The following is an 18,428-nucleotide window of genomic DNA, read 5'->3' on the forward strand; positions in this document are numbered from 1 at the left end:
TCATTCTCTGCTAAGGTGCAAACATGAATCCCAGTTTGTTCTTTGTGCGCCTTGCAGTGGACATGTAATGTTGGGGATCGTAGCCATAGAGACCAAAGTCATTTGAATTTGCAGGTTTTAAGCCTCTGTATATCTACTAATGAGAGTGACCTGTTAACATAGTGGTGTAAAGTGATTAAATCCTGCCATTGTGAATGCTCTATTTTGTGGCAGTTTCACCATCAAAAGTACAAGTCTGCTTTCTAGAAAAAAAAAAAAAATGTTACCTTTAAGTTGATGGAACTTAGAGGAAATCTTACACATGTAGTTGTCCTTTTTCAAGGCTTATTTTTATTTGTGGCCATTACTCTTCAGGTTTTGGAAATGCAGGTTAAGGATGTGGCTGAGGTCACCCAGATGCTATGCATTGTCAGTCAGTAGGTCTAACATTCATACACTATGACTCAGAGTCCAAACCATTAATATTACACTCTTTAATCCCTCAATGCAATGAATAATAAGAAAATCACCACAGTGGAGATGTAATGTTGGGGATCGTAGCCATAGAGACCAAAGTCATTTAAATTTGCAGGTTTTAAGCCTCTGTATATCTACTAATGAGAGTGACCTGTTAACATAGTGGTGTGACGTGACTGAACTGAAACAGGCCTCAAGACCCCATTCAAAGTACTGCAGTGACTGCTAATGTTGTGATTGTAACTTGGAGGTTCTTAGTTTTCCAAAACCCTAATCAAGATACATGGAAGCTGAGTGTCACAGCGCTTGGGCTGCTGTGCTTGCAATCTTCAAATGTGCCTCCTAACACCATTTGCTATCTCAGCCCAAGGGAAAAAAAATGCAAAAGCAGAGTGGCGCAGTGGAAGCTTGCTGGGCCCATAACCCGGAGGTCGGTGGACCTGTAGTTGACTGGCACCTGTCTTTGGTAGTGTGGCCGAGTGGTCGAAGGCGCTGGATTTAGGCTCCAGTCTCTGTGGAGGCGTGGGTTCAAATCCCACCACTGCCATTGTGAATGTTCTCTTTGGTGGCACTTTCACCATCAAAAGTACAAGTCTGATTTCAAGAAAGAGATCAAATGTTACCTTGAAGTTGATGGAAATCTTACACATGTAGTTGTCCTTTGGATAACCCAAGTGTACCTTCATTCTCTGCTAAGGTGCAAACATGAATCCCAGTTCGTTCTTTGTGCGCCTTGCAGTGGACATGTAATGTTGGGGATCGTAGCCATAGAGACCAAAGTCATTTGAATTTGCAGGTTTTAAGCCTCTGTATATCTACTAATGAGAGTGACCTGTTAACATAGTGGTGTAAAGTGATTAAATCCTGCCATTGTGAATGTTCTATTTGGTGGCAGTTTCACCATCAAAAGTACAAGTCTAATTTCTAGAAAAAAAAAACAAATGTTACCTTTAAGTTGATGGAACTTAGAGGAAATCTTACACATGTAGTTGTCCTTTTTCAAGGCTTATTTTTATTTTTGGCCATTACTCTTCAGGTTTTGGAAATGCAGGTTAAGGATGTGGCTGAGGTCACCCAGATGCTATGCATTGTCAGTCAGTAGGTCTAACATTCATACACTATGACTCAGATTCCAAACCATTAATATTACACTCTTTAATCCCTCAATGCAATGAATAATAAGAAAATCACCACAGTGGAGATGTAATGTTGGGGATCGTAGCCATAGAGACCAAAGTCATTTGAATTTGCAGGTTTTAAGCCTCTGTATATCTACTAATGAGAGTGACCTGTTAACATAGTGGTGTGACGTGACTGAACTGAAACAGGCCTCAAGACCCCATTCAAAGTACTGCAGTGACTGCTAATGTTGTGATTGTAACTTGGAGGTTCTTAGTTTTCCAAAACCCTAATCAAGATACATGCTTGCAATCTTCAAATGTACCTCCTAACACCATTTGCTATCTCAGCCCAAGGAAAAAAAATGCAAAAGCAGAGTGGCGCAGTGGAAGCTTGCTGGGCCCATAACCCGGAGGTCGGTGGACCTGTAGTTGACTGGCACCTGTCTTTGGTAGTGTGGCCGAGTGGTCGAAGGCGCTGGATTTAGGCTCCAGTCTCTGTGGAGGCGTGGGTTCAAATCCCACCACTGCCATTGTGAATGTTCTATTTGGTGGCACTTTCACCATCAAAAGTACAAGTCTGATTTCAAGAAAGAGAACAAATGTTACCTTGAAATTGATGGAAATCTTACACATGTAGTTGTCCTTTGGGGAGATAACCCAAATGTCAAGTGTACCTTCATTCTCTGCTAAGGTGCAAACATGAATCCCAGTTCGTTCTCTTTGCGCCTTGCAGTGGACAGGTAATGTTGGGGATCATAGCCATAGAGACCTGTAGTTGACTGGCACCTGTCTTTGGTAGTGTGGCCGAGTGGTCGAAGGCGCTGGATTTAGGCTCCAGTCTCTGTGGAGGCGTGGGTTCAAATCCCACCACTGCCATTGTGAATGTTCTATTTGGTGGCACTTTCACAATCAAAAGTACAAGTCTGATTTCAAGAAAGAGAACAAATGTTACCTTGAAATTGATGGAAATCTTACACATGTAGTTGTCCTTTGGGGAGATAACCCAAATGTCAAGTGTACCTTCATTCTCTGCTAAGGTGCAAACATGAATCCCAGTTCGTTCTCTTTGCGCCTTGCAGTGGACAGGTAATGTTGGGGATCGTAGCCATAGAGACCAAAGTCATTTGAAGTTGCAGGTTTTAAACCTCTGTATATCTACTAATGAGGGTGAACTGTTAACATAGTGGTGTAAAGTGATTAAATCCTGCCATTGTGAATGTTCTATTTGGTGGCACTTTCACCATCAAAAGTACAAGTCTGATTTCAAGAAAGAGAACAAATGTTACCTTGAAGTTGATGGAACTCTGAAGAAATCTTACAGATGTAGTTGTCCTTTGGGGAGATAACCCAAATGTCAAGTGTACCTTCATTCTCTGCTAAGGTGCAAACATGAATCCCAGTTCGTTCTTTTTGCGCCTTGCAGTGGACAGGTAATGTTGGGGATCGTAGCCATAGAGACCAAAGTCATTTGAAGTTGCAGGTTTTAAACCTCTGTATATCTACTAATGAGGGTGAACTGTTAACATAGTGGTGTAAAGTGATTAAATCCTGCCATTGTGAATGCTCTCTTTGGTGGCACTTTCACCATCAAAAGTACAAGTCTGATTTCAAGAAAGAGATCAAATGTTACCTTGAAGTTGATGGAAATCTTACACATGTAGTTGTCCTTTGGATAACCCAAGTGTACCTTCATTCTCTGCTAAGGTGCAAACATGAATCCCAGTTTGTTCTTTGTGCGCCTTGCAGTGGACATGTAATGTTGGGGATCGTAGCCATAGAGACCAAAGTCATTTGAATTTGCAGGTTTTAAGCCTCTGTATATCTACTAATGAGAGTGACCTGTTAACATAGTGGTGTAAAGTGATTAAATCCTGCCATTGTGAATGCTCTATTTTGTGGCAGTTTCACCATCAAAAGTACAAGTCTGCTTTCTAGAAAAAAAAAAAAAATGTTACCTTTAAGTTGATGGAACTTAGAGGAAATCTTACACATGTAGTTGTCCTTTTTCAAGGCTTATTTTTATTTGTGGCCATTACTCTTCAGGTTTTGGAAATGCAGGTTAAGGATGTGGCTGAGGTCACCCAGATGCTATGCATTGTCAGTCAGTAGGTCTAACATTCATACACTATGACTCAGAGTCCAAACCATTAATATTACACTCTTTAATCCCTCAATGCAATGAATAATAAGAAAATCACCACAGTGGAGATGTAATGTTGGGGATCGTAGCCATAGAGACCAAAGTCATTTGAAGTTGCAGATTTTAAGCCTCTGTATATGTACTAATGAGAGTGACCTGTTAACATAGTGGTGTGACGTGACTGAACTGAAACAGGCCTCAAGACCCCATTCAAAGTACTGCAGTGACTGCTAATGTTGTGATTGTAACTTGGAGGTTCTTAGTTTTCCAAAACCCTAATCAAGATACATGGAAGCTGAGTGTCACAGCGCTTGGGCTGCTGTGCTTGCAATCTTCAAATGTGCCTCCTAACACCATTTGCTATCTCAGCCCAAGGGAAAAAAAATGCAAAAGCAGAGTGGCGCAGTGGAAGCTTGCTGGGCCCATAACCCGGAGGTCGGTGGACCTGTAGTTGACTGGCAGCTGTCTTTGGTAGTGTGGCCGAGTGGTCGAAGGCGCTGGATTTAGGCTCCAGTCTCTGTGGAGGCGTGGGTTCAAATCCCACCACTGCCATTGTGAATGTTCTCTTTGGTGGCACTTTCACCATCAAAAGTACAAGTCTGATTTCAAGAAAGAGATCAAATGTTACCTTGAAGTTGATGGAAATCTTACACATGTAGTTGTCCTTTGGATAACCCAAGTGTACCTTCATTCTCTGCTAAGGTGCAAACATGAATCCCAGTTCGTTCTTTGTGCGCCTTGCAGTGGACATGTAATGTTGGGGATCGTAGCCATAGAGACCAAAGTCATTTGAATTTGCAGGTTTTAAGCCTCTGTATATCTACTAATGAGAGTGACCTGTTAACATAGTGGTGTAAAGTGATTAAATCCTGCCATTGTGAATGTTCTATTTGGTGGCAGTTTCACCATCAAAAGTACAAGTCTAATTTCTAGAAAAAAAAAACAAATGTTACCTTTAAGTTGATGGAACTTAGAGGAAATCTTACACATGTAGTTGTCCTTTTTCAAGGCTTATTTTTATTTTTGGCCATTACTCTTCAGGTTTTGGAAATGCAGGTTAAGGATGTGGCTGAGGTCACCCAGATGCTATGCATTGTCAGTCAGTAGGTCTAACATTCATACACTATGACTCAGATTCCAAACCATTAATATTACACTCTTTAATCCCTCAATGCAATGAATAATAAGAAAATCACCACAGTGGAGATGTAATGTTGGGGATCGTAGCCATAGAGACCAAAGTCATTTGAATTTGCAGGTTTTAAGCCTCTGTATATCTACTAATGAGAGTGACCTGTTAACATAGTGGTGTGACGTGACTGAACTGAAACAGGCCTCAAGACCCCATTCAAAGTACTGCAGTGACTGCTAATGTTGTGATTGTAACTTGGAGGTTCTTAGTTTTCCAAAACCCTAATCAAGATACATGCTTGCAATCTTCAAATGTACCTCCTAACACCATTTGCTATCTCAGCCCAAGGAAAAAAAATGCAAAAGCAGAGTGGCGCAGTGGAAGCTTGCTGGGCCCATAACCCGGAGGTCGGTGGACCTGTAGTTGACTGGCACCTGTCTTTGGTAGTGTGGCCGAGTGGTCGAAGGCGCTGGATTTAGGCTCCAGTCTCTGTGGAGGCGTGGGTTCAAATCCCACCACTGCCATTGTGAATGTTCTATTTGGTGGCACTTTCACCATCAAAAGTACAAGTCTGATTTCAAGAAAGAGAACAAATGTTACCTTGAAATTGATGGAAATCTTACACATGTAGTTGTCCTTTGGGGAGATAACCCAAATGTCAAGTGTACCTTCATTCTCTGCTAAGGTGCAAACATGAATCCCAGTTCGTTCTCTTTGCGCCTTGCAGTGGACAGGTAATGTTGGGGATCATAGCCATAGAGACCTGTAGTTGACTGGCACCTGTCTTTGGTAGTGTGGCCGAGTGGTCGAAGGCGCTGGATTTAGGCTCCAGTCTCTGTGGAGGCGTGGGTTCAAATCCCACCACTGCCATTGTGACCATCAAAAGTACAAGTCTGATTTCAAGAAAGAGAACAAATGTTACCTTGAAGTTGATGGAAATCTTACACATGTAGTTGTCCTTTGGGGAGATAACCCAAATGTCAAGTGTACCTTCATTCTCTGCTAAGGTGCAAACATGAATCCCAGTTCATTCTTTGTGCGCCTTGCAGTGGACATGTAATGTTGGGGATCGTAGCCAGAGAGACCAAAGTCATTTGAAGTTGCAGGTTTTAAGCCTCTGTATATCTACTAATGAGGGTGACCTGTTAACATAGTGGTGTAAAGTGATTAAATCCTGCCATTGTGAATGCTCTATTTGGTGGCAGTTTCACCATCAAAAGTACAAGTCTGCTTTCAAGAAAAAAAAAACAAATGTTACCTTGAAGTTGATGGAACTCTGAAGAAATCTTACAGATGTAGTTGTCCTTTGGAGAGGTAACCCATATATCAAGTGTACCTTCATTCTCTGCTAAGGTGCAAACATGAATCCCAGTTATTCTTTGTGCACCTTGCAGTGGACATGTAATGTTGGGGATCGTAGCCATAGAGACCAAAGTCATTTGAAGTTGCAGGTTTTAAACCTCTGTATATCTACTAATGAGAGTGACCTGTTAACATAGTGGTGTAAAGTGATTAAATCCTGCCATTGTGAATGTTCTATTTGGTGGCAGTTTCACTATCAAAAGTACAAGTCTAATTTCTAGAAAAAAAAAACAAATGTTACCTTTAAGTTGATGGAACTTAGAGGAAATCTTACACATGTAGTTGTCCTTTTTCAAGGCTTATTTTTATTTTTGGCCATTACTCTTCAGGTTTTGGAAATGCAGGTTAAGGATGTGGCTGAGGTCACCCAGATGCTATGCATTGTCAGTCAGTAGGTCTAACATTCATACACTATGACTCAGATTCCAAACCATTAATATTACACTCTTTAATCCCTCAATGCAATGAATAATAAGAAAATCACCACAGTGGAGATGTAATGTTGGGGATCGTAGCCATAGAGACCAAAGTCATTTGAATTTGCAGGTTTTAAGCCTCTGTATATCTACTAATGAGAGTGACCTGTTAACATAGTGGTGTGACGTGACTGAACTGAAACAGGCCTCAAGACCCCATTCAAAGTACTGCAGTGACTGCTAATGTTGTGATTGTAACTTGGAGGTTCTTAGTTTTCCAAAACCCTAATCAAGATACATGCTTGCAATCTTCAAATGTGCCTCCTAACACCATTTGCTATCTCAGCCCAAGGGAAAAAAAATGCAAAAGCAGAGTGGCGCAGTGGAAGCTTGCTGGGCCCATAACCCGGAGGTCGGTGGACCTGTAGTTGACTGGCACCTGTCTTTGGTAGTGTGGCCGAGTGGTCGAAGGCGCTGGATTTAGGCTCCAGTCTCTGTGGAGGCGTGGGTTCAAATCCCACCACTGCCATTGTGAATGTTCTATTTGGTGGCACTTTCACCATCAAAAGTACAAGTCTGATTTCAAGAAAGAGAACAAATGTTACCTTGAAATTGATGGAAATCTTACACATGTAGTTGTCCTTTGGGGAGATAACCCAAATGTCAAGTGTACCTTCATTCTCTGCTAAGGTGCAAACATGAATCCCAGTTCGTTCTCTTTGCGCCTTGCAGTGGACAGGTAATGTTGGGGATCATAGCCATAGAGACCTGTAGTTGACTGGCACCTGTCTTTGGTAGTGTGGCCGAGTGGTCGAAGGCGCTGGATTTAGGCTCCAGTCTCTGTGGAGGCGTGGGTTCAAATCCCACCACTGCCATTGTGACCATCAAAAGTACAAGTCTGATTTCAAGAAAGAGAACAAATGTTACCTTGAAGTTGATGGAAATCTTACACATGTAGTTGTCCTTTGGGGAGATAACCCAAATGTCAAGTGTACCTTCATTCTCTGCTAAGGTGCAAACATGAATCCCAGTTCATTCTTTGTGCGCCTTGCAGTGGACATGTAATGTTGGGGATCGTAGCCAGAGAGACCAAAGTCATTTGAAGTTGCAGGTTTTAAGCCTCTGTATATCTACTAATGAGGGTGACCTGTTAACATAGTGGTGTAAAGTGATTAAATCCTGCCATTGTGAATGCTCTATTTGGTGGCAGTTTCACCATCAAAAGTACAAGTCTGCTTTCAAGAAAAAAAAAACAAATGTTACCTTGAAGTTGATGGAACTCTGAAGAAATCTTACAGATGTAGTTGTCCTTTGGAGAGGTAACCCATATATCAAGTGTACCTTCATTCTCTGCTAAGGTGCAAACATGAATCCCAGTTATTCTTTGTGCACCTTGCAGTGGACATGTAATGTTGGGGATCGTAGCCATAGAGACCAAAGTCATTTGAAGTTGCAGGTTTTAAACCTCTGTATATCTACTAATGAGAGTGACCTGTTAACATAGTGGTGTAAAGTGATTAAATCCTGCCATTGTGAATGTTCTATTTGGTGGCAGTTTCACTATCAAAAGTACAAGTCTAATTTCTAGAAAAAAAAAACAAATGTTACCTTTAAGTTGATGGAACTTAGAGGAAATCTTACACATGTAGTTGTCCTTTTTCAAGGCTTATTTTTATTTTTGGCCATTACTCTTCAGGTTTTGGAAATGCAGGTTAAGGATGTGGCTGAGGTCACCCAGATGCTATGCATTGTCAGTCAGTAGGTCTAACATTCATACACTATGACTCAGATTCCAAACCATTAATATTACACTCTTTAATCCCTCAATGCAATGAATAATAAGAAAATCACCACAGTGGAGATGTAATGTTGGGGATCGTAGCCATAGAGACCAAAGTCATTTGAATTTGCAGGTTTTAAGCCTCTGTATATCTACTAATGAGAGTGACCTGTTAACATAGTGGTGTGACGTGACTGAACTGAAACAGGCCTCAAGACCCCATTCAAAGTACTGCAGTGACTGCTAATGTTGTGATTGTAACTTGGAGGTTCTTAGTTTTCCAAAACCCTAATCAAGATACATGCTTGCAATCTTCAAATGTACCTCCTAACACCATTTGCTATCTCAGCCCAAGGAAAAAAAATGCAAAAGCAGAGTGGCGCAGTGGAAGCTTGCTGGGCCCATAACCCGGAGGTCGGTGGACCTGTAGTTGACTGGCACCTGTCTTTGGTAGTGTGGCCGAGTGGTCGAAGGCGCTGGATTTAGGCTCCAGTCTCTGTGGAGGCGTGGGTTCAAATCCCACCACTGCCATTGTGAATGTTCTATTTGGTGGCACTTTCACCATCAAAAGTACAAGTCTGATTTCAAGAAAGAGAACAAATGTTACCTTGAAATTGATGGAAATCTTACACATGTAGTTGTCCTTTGGGGAGATAACCCAAATGTCAAGTGTACCTTCATTCTCTGCTAAGGTGCAAACATGAATCCCAGTTCGTTCTCTTTGCGCCTTGCAGTGGACAGGTAATGTTGGGGATCATAGCCATAGAGACCTGTAGTTGACTGGCACCTGTCTTTGGTAGTGTGGCCGAGTGGTCGAAGGCGCTGGATTTAGGCTCCAGTCTCTGTGGAGGCGTGGGTTCAAATCCCACCACTGCCATTGTGAATGTTCTATTTGGTGGCACTTTCACAATCAAAAGTACAAGTCTGATTTCAAGAAAGAGAACAAATGTTACCTTGAAATTGATGGAAATCTTACACATGTAGTTGTCCTTTGGGGAGATAACCCAAATGTCAAGTGTACCTTCATTCTCTGCTAAGGTGCAAACATGAATCCCAGTTCGTTCTCTTTGCGCCTTGCAGTGGACAGGTAATGTTGGGGATCGTAGCCATAGAGACCAAAGTCATTTGAAGTTGCAGGTTTTAAACCTCTGTATATCTACTAATGAGGGTGAACTGTTAACATAGTGGTGTAAAGTGATTAAATCCTGCCATTGTGAATGTTCTATTTGGTGGCACTTTCACCATCAAAAGTACAAGTCTGATTTCAAGAAAGAGAACAAATGTTACCTTGAAGTTGATGGAACTCTGAAGAAATCTTACAGATGTAGTTGTCCTTTGGGGAGATAACCCAAATGTCAAGTGTACCTTCATTCTCTGCTAAGGTGCAAACATGAATCCCAGTTCGTTCTTTTTGCGCCTTGCAGTGGACAGGTAATGTTGGGGATCGTAGCCATAGAGACCAAAGTCATTTGAAGTTGCAGGTTTTAAACCTCTGTATATCTACTAATGAGGGTGAACTGTTAACATAGTGGTGTAAAGTGATTAAATCCTGCCATTGTGAATGCTCTCTTTGGTGGCACTTTCACCATCAAAAGTACAAGTCTGATTTCAAGAAAGAGATCAAATGTTACCTTGAAGTTGATGGAAATCTTACACATGTAGTTGTCCTTTGGATAACCCAAGTGTACCTTCATTCTCTGCTAAGGTGCAAACATGAATCCCAGTTTGTTCTTTGTGCGCCTTGCAGTGGACATGTAATGTTGGGGATCGTAGCCATAGAGACCAAAGTCATTTGAATTTGCAGGTTTTAAGCCTCTGTATATCTACTAATGAGAGTGACCTGTTAACATAGTGGTGTAAAGTGATTAAATCCTGCCATTGTGAATGCTCTATTTTGTGGCAGTTTCACCATCAAAAGTACAAGTCTGCTTTCTAGAAAAAAAAAAAAAATGTTACCTTTAAGTTGATGGAACTTAGAGGAAATCTTACACATGTAGTTGTCCTTTTTCAAGGCTTATTTTTATTTGTGGCCATTACTCTTCAGGTTTTGGAAATGCAGGTTAAGGATGTGGCTGAGGTCACCCAGATGCTATGCATTGTCAGTCAGTAGGTCTAACATTCATACACTATGACTCAGAGTCCAAACCATTAATATTACACTCTTTAATCCCTCAATGCAATGAATAATAAGAAAATCACCACAGTGGAGATGTAATGTTGGGGATCGTAGCCATAGAGACCAAAGTCATTTGAAGTTGCAGATTTTAAGCCTCTGTATATGTACTAATGAGAGTGACCTGTTAACATAGTGGTGTGACGTGACTGAACTGAAACAGGCCTCAAGACCCCATTCAAAGTACTGCAGTGACTGCTAATGTTGTGATTGTAACTTGGAGGTTCTTAGTTTTCCAAAACCCTAATCAAGATACATGGAAGCTGAGTTTCACAGCGCTTGGGCTGCTGTGCTTGCAATCTTCAAATGTACCTCCTAACACCATTTGCTATCTCAGCCCAAGGAAAAAAATGCAAAAGCAGAGTGGCGCAGTGGAAGCTTGCTGGGCCCATAACCCGGAGGTCGGTGGACCTGTAGTTGACTGGCAGCTGTCTTTGGTAGTGTGGCCGAGTGGTCGAAGGCGCTGGATTTAAGCTCCAGTCTCTGTGGAGGCGTGGGTTCAAATCCCACCACTGCCATTGTGAATGCTCTATTTGGTGGCACTTTCACCATCAAAAGTACAAGTCTGATTTCAAGAAAGAGATCAAATGTTACCTTGAAGTTGATGGAAATCTTACACATGTAGTTGTCCTTTGGATAACCCAAGTGTACCTTCATTCTCTGCTAAGGTGCAAACATGAATCCCAGTTTGTTCTTTGTGCGCCTTGCAGTGGACATGTAATGTTGGGGATCGTAGCCATAGAGACCAAAGTCATTTGAATTTGCAGGTTTTAAGCCTCTGTATATCTACTAATGAGAGTGACCTGTTAACATAGTGGTGTAAAGTGATTAAATCCTGCCATTGTGAATGCTCTATTTTGTGGCAGTTTCACCATCAAAAGTACAAGTCTGCTTTCTAGAAAAAAAAAAAAAATGTTACCTTTAAGTTGATGGAACTTAGAGGAAATCTTACACATGTAGTTGTCCTTTTTCAAGGCTTATTTTTATTTGTGGCCATTACTCTTCAGGTTTTGGAAATGCAGGTTAAGGATGTGGCTGAGGTCACCCAGATGCTATGCATTGTCAGTCAGTAGGTCTAACATTCATACACTATGACTCAGAGTCCAAACCATTAATATTACACTCTTTAATCCCTCAATGCAATGAATAATAAGAAAATCACCACAGTGGAGATGTAATGTTGGGGATCGTAGCCATAGAGACCAAAGTCATTTGAAGTTGCAGATTTTAAGCCTCTGTATATGTACTAATGAGAGTGACCTGTTAACATAGTGGTGTGACGTGACTGAACTGAAACAGGCCTCAAGACCCCATTCAAAGTACTGCAGTGACTGCTAATGTTGTGATTGTAACTTGGAGGTTCTTAGTTTTCCAAAACCCTAATCAAGATACATGGAAGCTGAGTTTCACAGCGCTTGGGCTGCTGTGCTTGCAATCTTCAAATGTACCTCCTAACACCATTTGCTATCTCAGCCCAAGGAAAAAAATGCAAAAGCAGAGTGGCGCAGTGGAAGCTTGCTGGGCCCATAACCCGGAGGTCGGTGGACCTGTAGTTGACTGGCAGCTGTCTTTGGTAGTGTGGCCGAGTGGTCGAAGGCGCTGGATTTAAGCTCCAGTCTCTGTGGAGGCGTGGGTTCAAATCCCACCACTGCCATTGTGAATGTTCTATTTGGTGGCACTTCCATCATCAAAAGTACAAGTCTGTTTTCAAGAAGAAAACCAATGTTACCTTGAAGTTGATGGAACTTAGAGGAAATCTTTTAGGAAGGTAACCCATATGTCAGGTGTACTTTCTTTCTCTGCTAAGGTGCAAACATGAATCCCAGACCTTTCTTGGTGTGCCTTGCAGTCTTAATGCGTGACCACAGAAAGATAGCTCATTTTGCCAAGTCTAACTTGTGACTGACATTTTGAAGAATTTCAGTTTCTTCTACTGCCAGAGATAAAGGAGACTTTGGTCAGGAATAATTTTTATATGTGGAACTACAGAGAGTCCTGTATGAAGCGTATAAATTAATATTACACAACTAAAGAGTCCCTTCAGCTCACAGAATAATCAGTGAAACAGACATGGAAAAAAATAGATGTTACCACTGTGACATTGCCGGCTGGTTGGCAAGCTATCTTTTCCAAGGCTTATTTTTATTTGTGGCCATTACTCTTCAGGTTTTGGAAATGGAGGTTAAGGATGTGGCTGAGGTCACCCAGATGCTATGCATTGTCAGTCAGTAGGTCTAACATTCATACACTATGACTCAGAGTCCAAACCACTAATATTACACTCTTTAAAGCCCCAATGCAATGAATAATAAGAAAATCACCCCAGTGGAGACGTAATGTTGGGCCCATAACCCAGAGGTCGGTGGACCTGTGGTTGACTGGCAGCTGTTTTTGGTAATTTGGTCGAAGGCGCTGGATTTAGGCTCCAGTCTCTGTGGAGGCGTGGGTTCAAATCCCACCACTGCCATTGTGAATGTTCTATTTGGTGGCACTTTCACCATCAAAAGTACAAGTCTGATTTCAAGAAAGAGAACAAATGTTACCTTGAAATTGATGGAAATCTTACACATGTAGTTGTCCTTTGGGGAGATAACCCAAATGTCAAGTGTACCTTCATTCTCTGCTAAGGTGCAAACATGAATCCCAGTTCGTTCTTTTTGCGCCTTGCAGTGGACAGGTAATGTTTGGGATCGTAGCCATAGAGACCAAAGTCATTTGAAGTTGCAGATTTTAAGCCTCTGTATATGTACTAATGAGAGTGACCTGTTAACATAGTGGTGTGACGTGACTGAACTGAAACAGGCCTCAAGACCCCATTCAAAGTACTGCAGTGACTGCTAATGTTGTGATTGTAACTTGGAGGTTCTTAGTTTTCCAAAACCCTAATCAAGATACATGGAAGCTGAGTGTCACAGCGCTTGGGCTGCTGTGCTTGCAATCTTCAAATGTGCCTCCTAACACCATTTGCTATCTCAGCCCAAGGGAAAAAAAATGCAAAAGCAGAGTGGCGCAGTGGAAGCTTGCTGGGCCCATAACCCGGAGGTCGGTGGACCTGTAGTTGACTGGCACCTGTCTTTGGTAGTGTGGCCGAGTGGTCGAAGGCGCTGGATTTAGGCTCCAGTCTCTGTGGAGGCGTGGGTTCAAATCCCACCACTGCCATTGTGAATGTTCTATTTGGTGGCACTTTCACCATCAAAAGTACAAGTCTGATTTCAAGAAAGAGAACAAATGTTACCTTGAAATTGATGGAAATCTTACACATGTAGTTGTCCTTTGGGGAGATAACCCAAATGTCAAGTGTACCTTCATTCTCTGCTAAGGTGCAAACATGAATCCCAGTTCGTTCTCTTTGCGCCTTGCAGTGGACAGGTAATGTTGGGGATCATAGCCATAGAGACCTGTAGTTGACTGGCACCTGTCTTTGGTAGTGTGGCCGAGTGGTCGAAGGCGCTGGATTTAGGCTCCAGTCTCTGTGGAGGCGTGGGTTCAAATCCCACCACTGCCATTGTGAATGTTCTATTTGGTGGCACTTTCACAATCAAAAGTACAAGTCTGATTTCAAGAAAGAGAACAAATGTTACCTTGAAATTGATGGAAATCTTACACATGTAGTTGTCCTTTGGGGAGATAACCCAAATGTCAAGTGTACCTTCATTCTCTGCTAAGGTGCAAACATGAATCCCAGTTCGTTCTCTTTGCGCCTTGCAGTGGACAGGTAATGTTGGGGATCGTAGCCATAGAGACCAAAGTCATTTGAAGTTGCAGGTTTTAAACCTCTGTATATCTACTAATGAGGGTGAACTGTTAACATAGTGGTGTAAAGTGATTAAATCCTGCCATTGTGAATGTTCTATTTGGTGGCACTTTCACCATCAAAAGTACAAGTCTGATTTCAAGAAAGAGAACAAATGTTACCTTGAAGTTGATGGAACTCTGAAGAAATCTTACAGATGTAGTTGTCCTTTGGGGAGATAACCCAAATGTCAAGTGTACCTTCATTCTCTGCTAAGGTGCAAACATGAATCCCAGTTCGTTCTTTTTGCGCCTTGCAGTGGACAGGTAATGTTGGGGATCGTAGCCATAGAGACCAAAGTCATTTGAAGTTGCAGGTTTTAAACCTCTGTATATCTACTAATGAGGGTGAACTGTTAACATAGTGGTGTAAAGTGATTAAATCCTGCCATTGTGAATGCTCTCTTTGGTGGCACTTTCACCATCAAAAGTACAAGTCTGATTTCAAGAAAGAGATCAAATGTTACCTTGAAGTTGATGGAAATCTTACACATGTAGTTGTCCTTTGGATAACCCAAGTGTACCTTCATTCTCTGCTAAGGTGCAAACATGAATCCCAGTTTGTTCTTTGTGCGCCTTGCAGTGGACATGTAATGTTGGGGATCGTAGCCATAGAGACCAAAGTCATTTGAATTTGCAGGTTTTAAGCCTCTGTATATCTACTAATGAGAGTGACCTGTTAACATAGTGGTGTAAAGTGATTAAATCCTGCCATTGTGAATGCTCTATTTTGTGGCAGTTTCACCATCAAAAGTACAAGTCTGCTTTCTAGAAAAAAAAAAAAAATGTTACCTTTAAGTTGATGGAACTTAGAGGAAATCTTACACATGTAGTTGTCCTTTTTCAAGGCTTATTTTTATTTGTGGCCATTACTCTTCAGGTTTTGGAAATGCAGGTTAAGGATGTGGCTGAGGTCACCCAGATGCTATGCATTGTCAGTCAGTAGGTCTAACATTCATACACTATGACTCAGAGTCCAAACCATTAATATTACACTCTTTAATCCCTCAATGCAATGAATAATAAGAAAATCACCACAGTGGAGATGTAATGTTGGGGATCGTAGCCATAGAGACCAAAGTCATTTGAAGTTGCAGATTTTAAGCCTCTGTATATGTACTAATGAGAGTGACCTGTTAACATAGTGGTGTGACGTGACTGAACTGAAACAGGCCTCAAGACCCCATTCAAAGTACTGCAGTGACTGCTAATGTTGTGATTGTAACTTGGAGGTTCTTAGTTTTCCAAAACCCTAATCAAGATACATGGAAGCTGAGTTTCACAGCGCTTGGGCTGCTGTGCTTGCAATCTTCAAATGTACCTCCTAACACCATTTGCTATCTCAGCCCAAGGAAAAAAATGCAAAAGCAGAGTGGCGCAGTGGAAGCTTGCTGGGCCCATAACCCGGAGGTCGGTGGACCTGTAGTTGACTGGCAGCTGTCTTTGGTAGTGTGGCCGAGTGGTCGAAGGCGCTGGATTTAAGCTCCAGTCTCTGTGGAGGCGTGGGTTCAAATCCCACCACTGCCATTGTGAATGCTCTATTTGGTGGCACTTTCACCATCAAAAGTACAAGTCTGATTTCAAGAAAGAGATCAAATGTTACCTTGAAGTTGATGGAAATCTTACACATGTAGTTGTCCTTTGGATAACCCAAGTGTACCTTCATTCTCTGCTAAGGTGCAAACATGAATCCCAGTTTGTTCTTTGTGCGCCTTGCAGTGGACATGTAATGTTGGGGATCGTAGCCATAGAGACCAAAGTCATTTGAATTTGCAGGTTTTAAGCCTCTGTATATCTACTAATGAGAGTGACCTGTTAACATAGTGGTGTAAAGTGATTAAATCCTGCCATTGTGAATGCTCTATTTTGTGGCAGTTTCACCATCAAAAGTACAAGTCTGCTTTCTAGAAAAAAAAAAAAAATGTTACCTTTAAGTTGATGGAACTTAGAGGAAATCTTACACATGTAGTTGTCCTTTTTCAAGGCTTATTTTTATTTGTGGCCATTACTCTTCAGGTTTTGGAAATGCAGGTTAAGGATGTGGCTGAGGTCACCCAGATGCTATGCATTGTCAGTCAGTAGGTCTAACATTCATACACTATGACTCAGAGTCCAAACCATTAATATTACACTCTTTAATCCCTCAATGCAATGAATAATAAGAAAATCACCACAGTGGAGATGTAATGTTGGGGATCGTAGCCATAGAGACCAAAGTCATTTGAAGTTGCAGATTTTAAGCCTCTGTATATGTACTAATGAGAGTGACCTGTTAACATAGTGGTGTGACGTGACTGAACTGAAACAGGCCTCAAGACCCCATTCAAAGTACTGCAGTGACTGCTAATGTTGTGATTGTAACTTGGAGGTTCTTAGTTTTCCAAAACCCTAATCAAGATACATGGAAGCTGAGTTTCACAGCGCTTGGGCTGCTGTGCTTGCAATCTTCAAATGTACCTCCTAACACCATTTGCTATCTCAGCCCAAGGAAAAAAATGCAAAAGCAGAGTGGCGCAGTGGAAGCTTGCTGGGCCCATAACCCGGAGGTCGGTGGACCTGTAGTTGACTGGCAGCTGTCTTTGGTAGTGTGGCCGAGTGGTCGAAGGCGCTGGATTTAAGCTCCAGTCTCTGTGGAGGCGTGGGTTCAAATCCCACCACTGCCATTGTGAATGTTCTATTTGGTGGCACTTCCATCATCAAAAGTACAAGTCTGTTTTCAAGAAGAAAACCAATGTTACCTTGAAGTTGATGGAACTTAGAGGAAATCTTTTAGGAAGGTAACCCATATGTCAGGTGTACTTTCTTTCTCTGCTAAGGTGCAAACATGAATCCCAGACCTTTCTTGGTGTGCCTTGCAGTCTTAATGCGTGACCACAGAAAGATAGCTCATTTTGCCAAGTCTAACTTGTGACTGACATTTTGAAGAATTTCAGTTTCTTCTACTGCCAGAGATAAAGGAGACTTTGGTCAGGAATAATTTTTATATGTGGAACTACAGAGAGTCCTGTATGAAGCGTATAAATTAATATTACACAACTAAAGAGTCCCTTCAGCTCACAGAATAATCAGTGAAACAGACATGGAAAAAAATAGATGTTACCACTGTGACATTGCCGGCTGGTTGGCAAGCTATCTTTTCCAAGGCTTATTTTTATTTGTGGCCATTACTCTTCAGGTTTTGGAAATGGAGGTTAAGGATGTGGCTGAGGTCACCCAGATGCTATGCATTGTCAGTCAGTAGGTCTAACATTCATACACTATGACTCAGAGTCCAAACCACTAATATTACACTCTTTAAAGCCCCAATGCAATGAATAATAAGAAAATCACCCCAGTGGAGACGTAATGTTGGGCCCATAACCCAGAGGTCGGTGGACCTGTGGTTGACTGGCAGCTGTTTTTGGTAATTTGGTCGAAGGCGCTGGATTTAGGCTCCAGTCTCTGTGGAGGCGTGGGTTCAAATCCCACCACTGCCATTGTGAATGTTCTATTTGGTGGCACTTTCACCATCAAAAGTACAAGTCTGATTTCAAGAAAGAGAACAAATGTTACCTTGAAATTGATGGAAATCTTACACATGTAGTTGTCCTTTGGGGAGATAACCCAAATGTCAAGTGTACCTTCATTCTCTGCTAAGGTGCAAACATGAATCCCAGTTCGTTCTTTTTGCGCCTTGCAGTGGACAGGTAATGTTTGGGATCGTAGCCATAGAGACCAAAGTCATTTGAAGTTGCAGGTTTTAAACCTCTGTATATCTACTAATGAGGGTGAACTGTTAACATAGTGGTGTAAAGTGATTAAATCCTGCCATTGTGAATGTTCTATTTGGTGGCACTTTCACTATCAAAAGTACAAGTCTGATTTCAAGAAAGAGAACAAATGTTACCTTGAAGTTGATGGAACTCTGAAGAAATCTTACAGATGTAGTTGTCCTTTGGGGAGATAACCCAAATGTCAAGTTTACCTTCATTCTCTGCTAAGGTGCAAACATGAATCCCAGTTCGTTCTTTTTGCGCCTTGCAGTGGACAGGTAATGTTGGGGATCGTAGCCATAGA

The 18,428-nt window shown here is 41.8% G+C and overlaps 16 non-coding genes across 16 annotated transcripts; all 16 read left to right on the forward strand.

Annotated features, from left to right (window-relative positions):
* Positions 1–921: 921 nt before the first annotated feature.
* Positions 922–1,003, forward strand: trnal-uag (transfer RNA leucine (anticodon UAG)). The gene has a single exon. It is a non-coding gene; the product is annotated as a tRNA-Leu (tRNA).
* A 1,022-nt stretch (positions 1,004–2,025) lies between these two features.
* On the forward strand, positions 2,026–2,107 carry trnal-uag (transfer RNA leucine (anticodon UAG)). Its single transcript has one exon. It is a non-coding gene; the product is annotated as a tRNA-Leu (tRNA).
* A 264-nt stretch (positions 2,108–2,371) lies between these two features.
* trnal-uag (transfer RNA leucine (anticodon UAG)) lies at positions 2,372–2,453 on the forward strand. Its single transcript has one exon. It is a non-coding gene; the product is annotated as a tRNA-Leu (tRNA).
* A 1,734-nt stretch (positions 2,454–4,187) lies between these two features.
* On the forward strand, positions 4,188–4,269 carry trnal-uag (transfer RNA leucine (anticodon UAG)). Its single transcript has one exon. It is a non-coding gene; the product is annotated as a tRNA-Leu (tRNA).
* Positions 4,270–5,291: 1,022 nt separating this feature from the next.
* Positions 5,292–5,373, forward strand: trnal-uag (transfer RNA leucine (anticodon UAG)). Its single transcript has one exon. It is a non-coding gene; the product is annotated as a tRNA-Leu (tRNA).
* A 264-nt stretch (positions 5,374–5,637) lies between these two features.
* Positions 5,638–5,719, forward strand: trnal-uag (transfer RNA leucine (anticodon UAG)). The gene has a single exon. It is a non-coding gene; the product is annotated as a tRNA-Leu (tRNA).
* A 1,355-nt stretch (positions 5,720–7,074) lies between these two features.
* trnal-uag (transfer RNA leucine (anticodon UAG)) lies at positions 7,075–7,156 on the forward strand. Its single transcript has one exon. It is a non-coding gene; the product is annotated as a tRNA-Leu (tRNA).
* Positions 7,157–7,420: 264 nt separating this feature from the next.
* Positions 7,421–7,502, forward strand: trnal-uag (transfer RNA leucine (anticodon UAG)). Its single transcript has one exon. It is a non-coding gene; the product is annotated as a tRNA-Leu (tRNA).
* Positions 7,503–8,856: 1,354 nt separating this feature from the next.
* Positions 8,857–8,938, forward strand: trnal-uag (transfer RNA leucine (anticodon UAG)). Its single transcript has one exon. It is a non-coding gene; the product is annotated as a tRNA-Leu (tRNA).
* A 264-nt stretch (positions 8,939–9,202) lies between these two features.
* Positions 9,203–9,284, forward strand: trnal-uag (transfer RNA leucine (anticodon UAG)). The gene has a single exon. It is a non-coding gene; the product is annotated as a tRNA-Leu (tRNA).
* Positions 9,285–11,016: 1,732 nt separating this feature from the next.
* trnal-uaa (transfer RNA leucine (anticodon UAA)) lies at positions 11,017–11,098 on the forward strand. The gene has a single exon. It is a non-coding gene; the product is annotated as a tRNA-Leu (tRNA).
* A 1,054-nt stretch (positions 11,099–12,152) lies between these two features.
* Positions 12,153–12,234, forward strand: trnal-uaa (transfer RNA leucine (anticodon UAA)). The gene has a single exon. It is a non-coding gene; the product is annotated as a tRNA-Leu (tRNA).
* A 1,423-nt stretch (positions 12,235–13,657) lies between these two features.
* trnal-uag (transfer RNA leucine (anticodon UAG)) lies at positions 13,658–13,739 on the forward strand. Its single transcript has one exon. It is a non-coding gene; the product is annotated as a tRNA-Leu (tRNA).
* Positions 13,740–14,003: 264 nt separating this feature from the next.
* On the forward strand, positions 14,004–14,085 carry trnal-uag (transfer RNA leucine (anticodon UAG)). The gene has a single exon. It is a non-coding gene; the product is annotated as a tRNA-Leu (tRNA).
* Positions 14,086–15,817: 1,732 nt separating this feature from the next.
* Positions 15,818–15,899, forward strand: trnal-uaa (transfer RNA leucine (anticodon UAA)). Its single transcript has one exon. It is a non-coding gene; the product is annotated as a tRNA-Leu (tRNA).
* Positions 15,900–16,953: 1,054 nt separating this feature from the next.
* trnal-uaa (transfer RNA leucine (anticodon UAA)) lies at positions 16,954–17,035 on the forward strand. Its single transcript has one exon. It is a non-coding gene; the product is annotated as a tRNA-Leu (tRNA).
* The last annotated feature ends 1,393 nt before the right edge of the window (positions 17,036–18,428 follow it).

Source organism: Leuresthes tenuis, unplaced genomic scaffold, assembly GCF_036924035.1.
Source record: "Leuresthes tenuis unplaced genomic scaffold, fLeuTen1.0.hap1 SCAF_11, whole genome shotgun sequence".
Classification (NCBI taxonomy): Eukaryota; Metazoa; Chordata; class Actinopteri; order Atheriniformes; family Atherinopsidae; genus Leuresthes; species Leuresthes tenuis.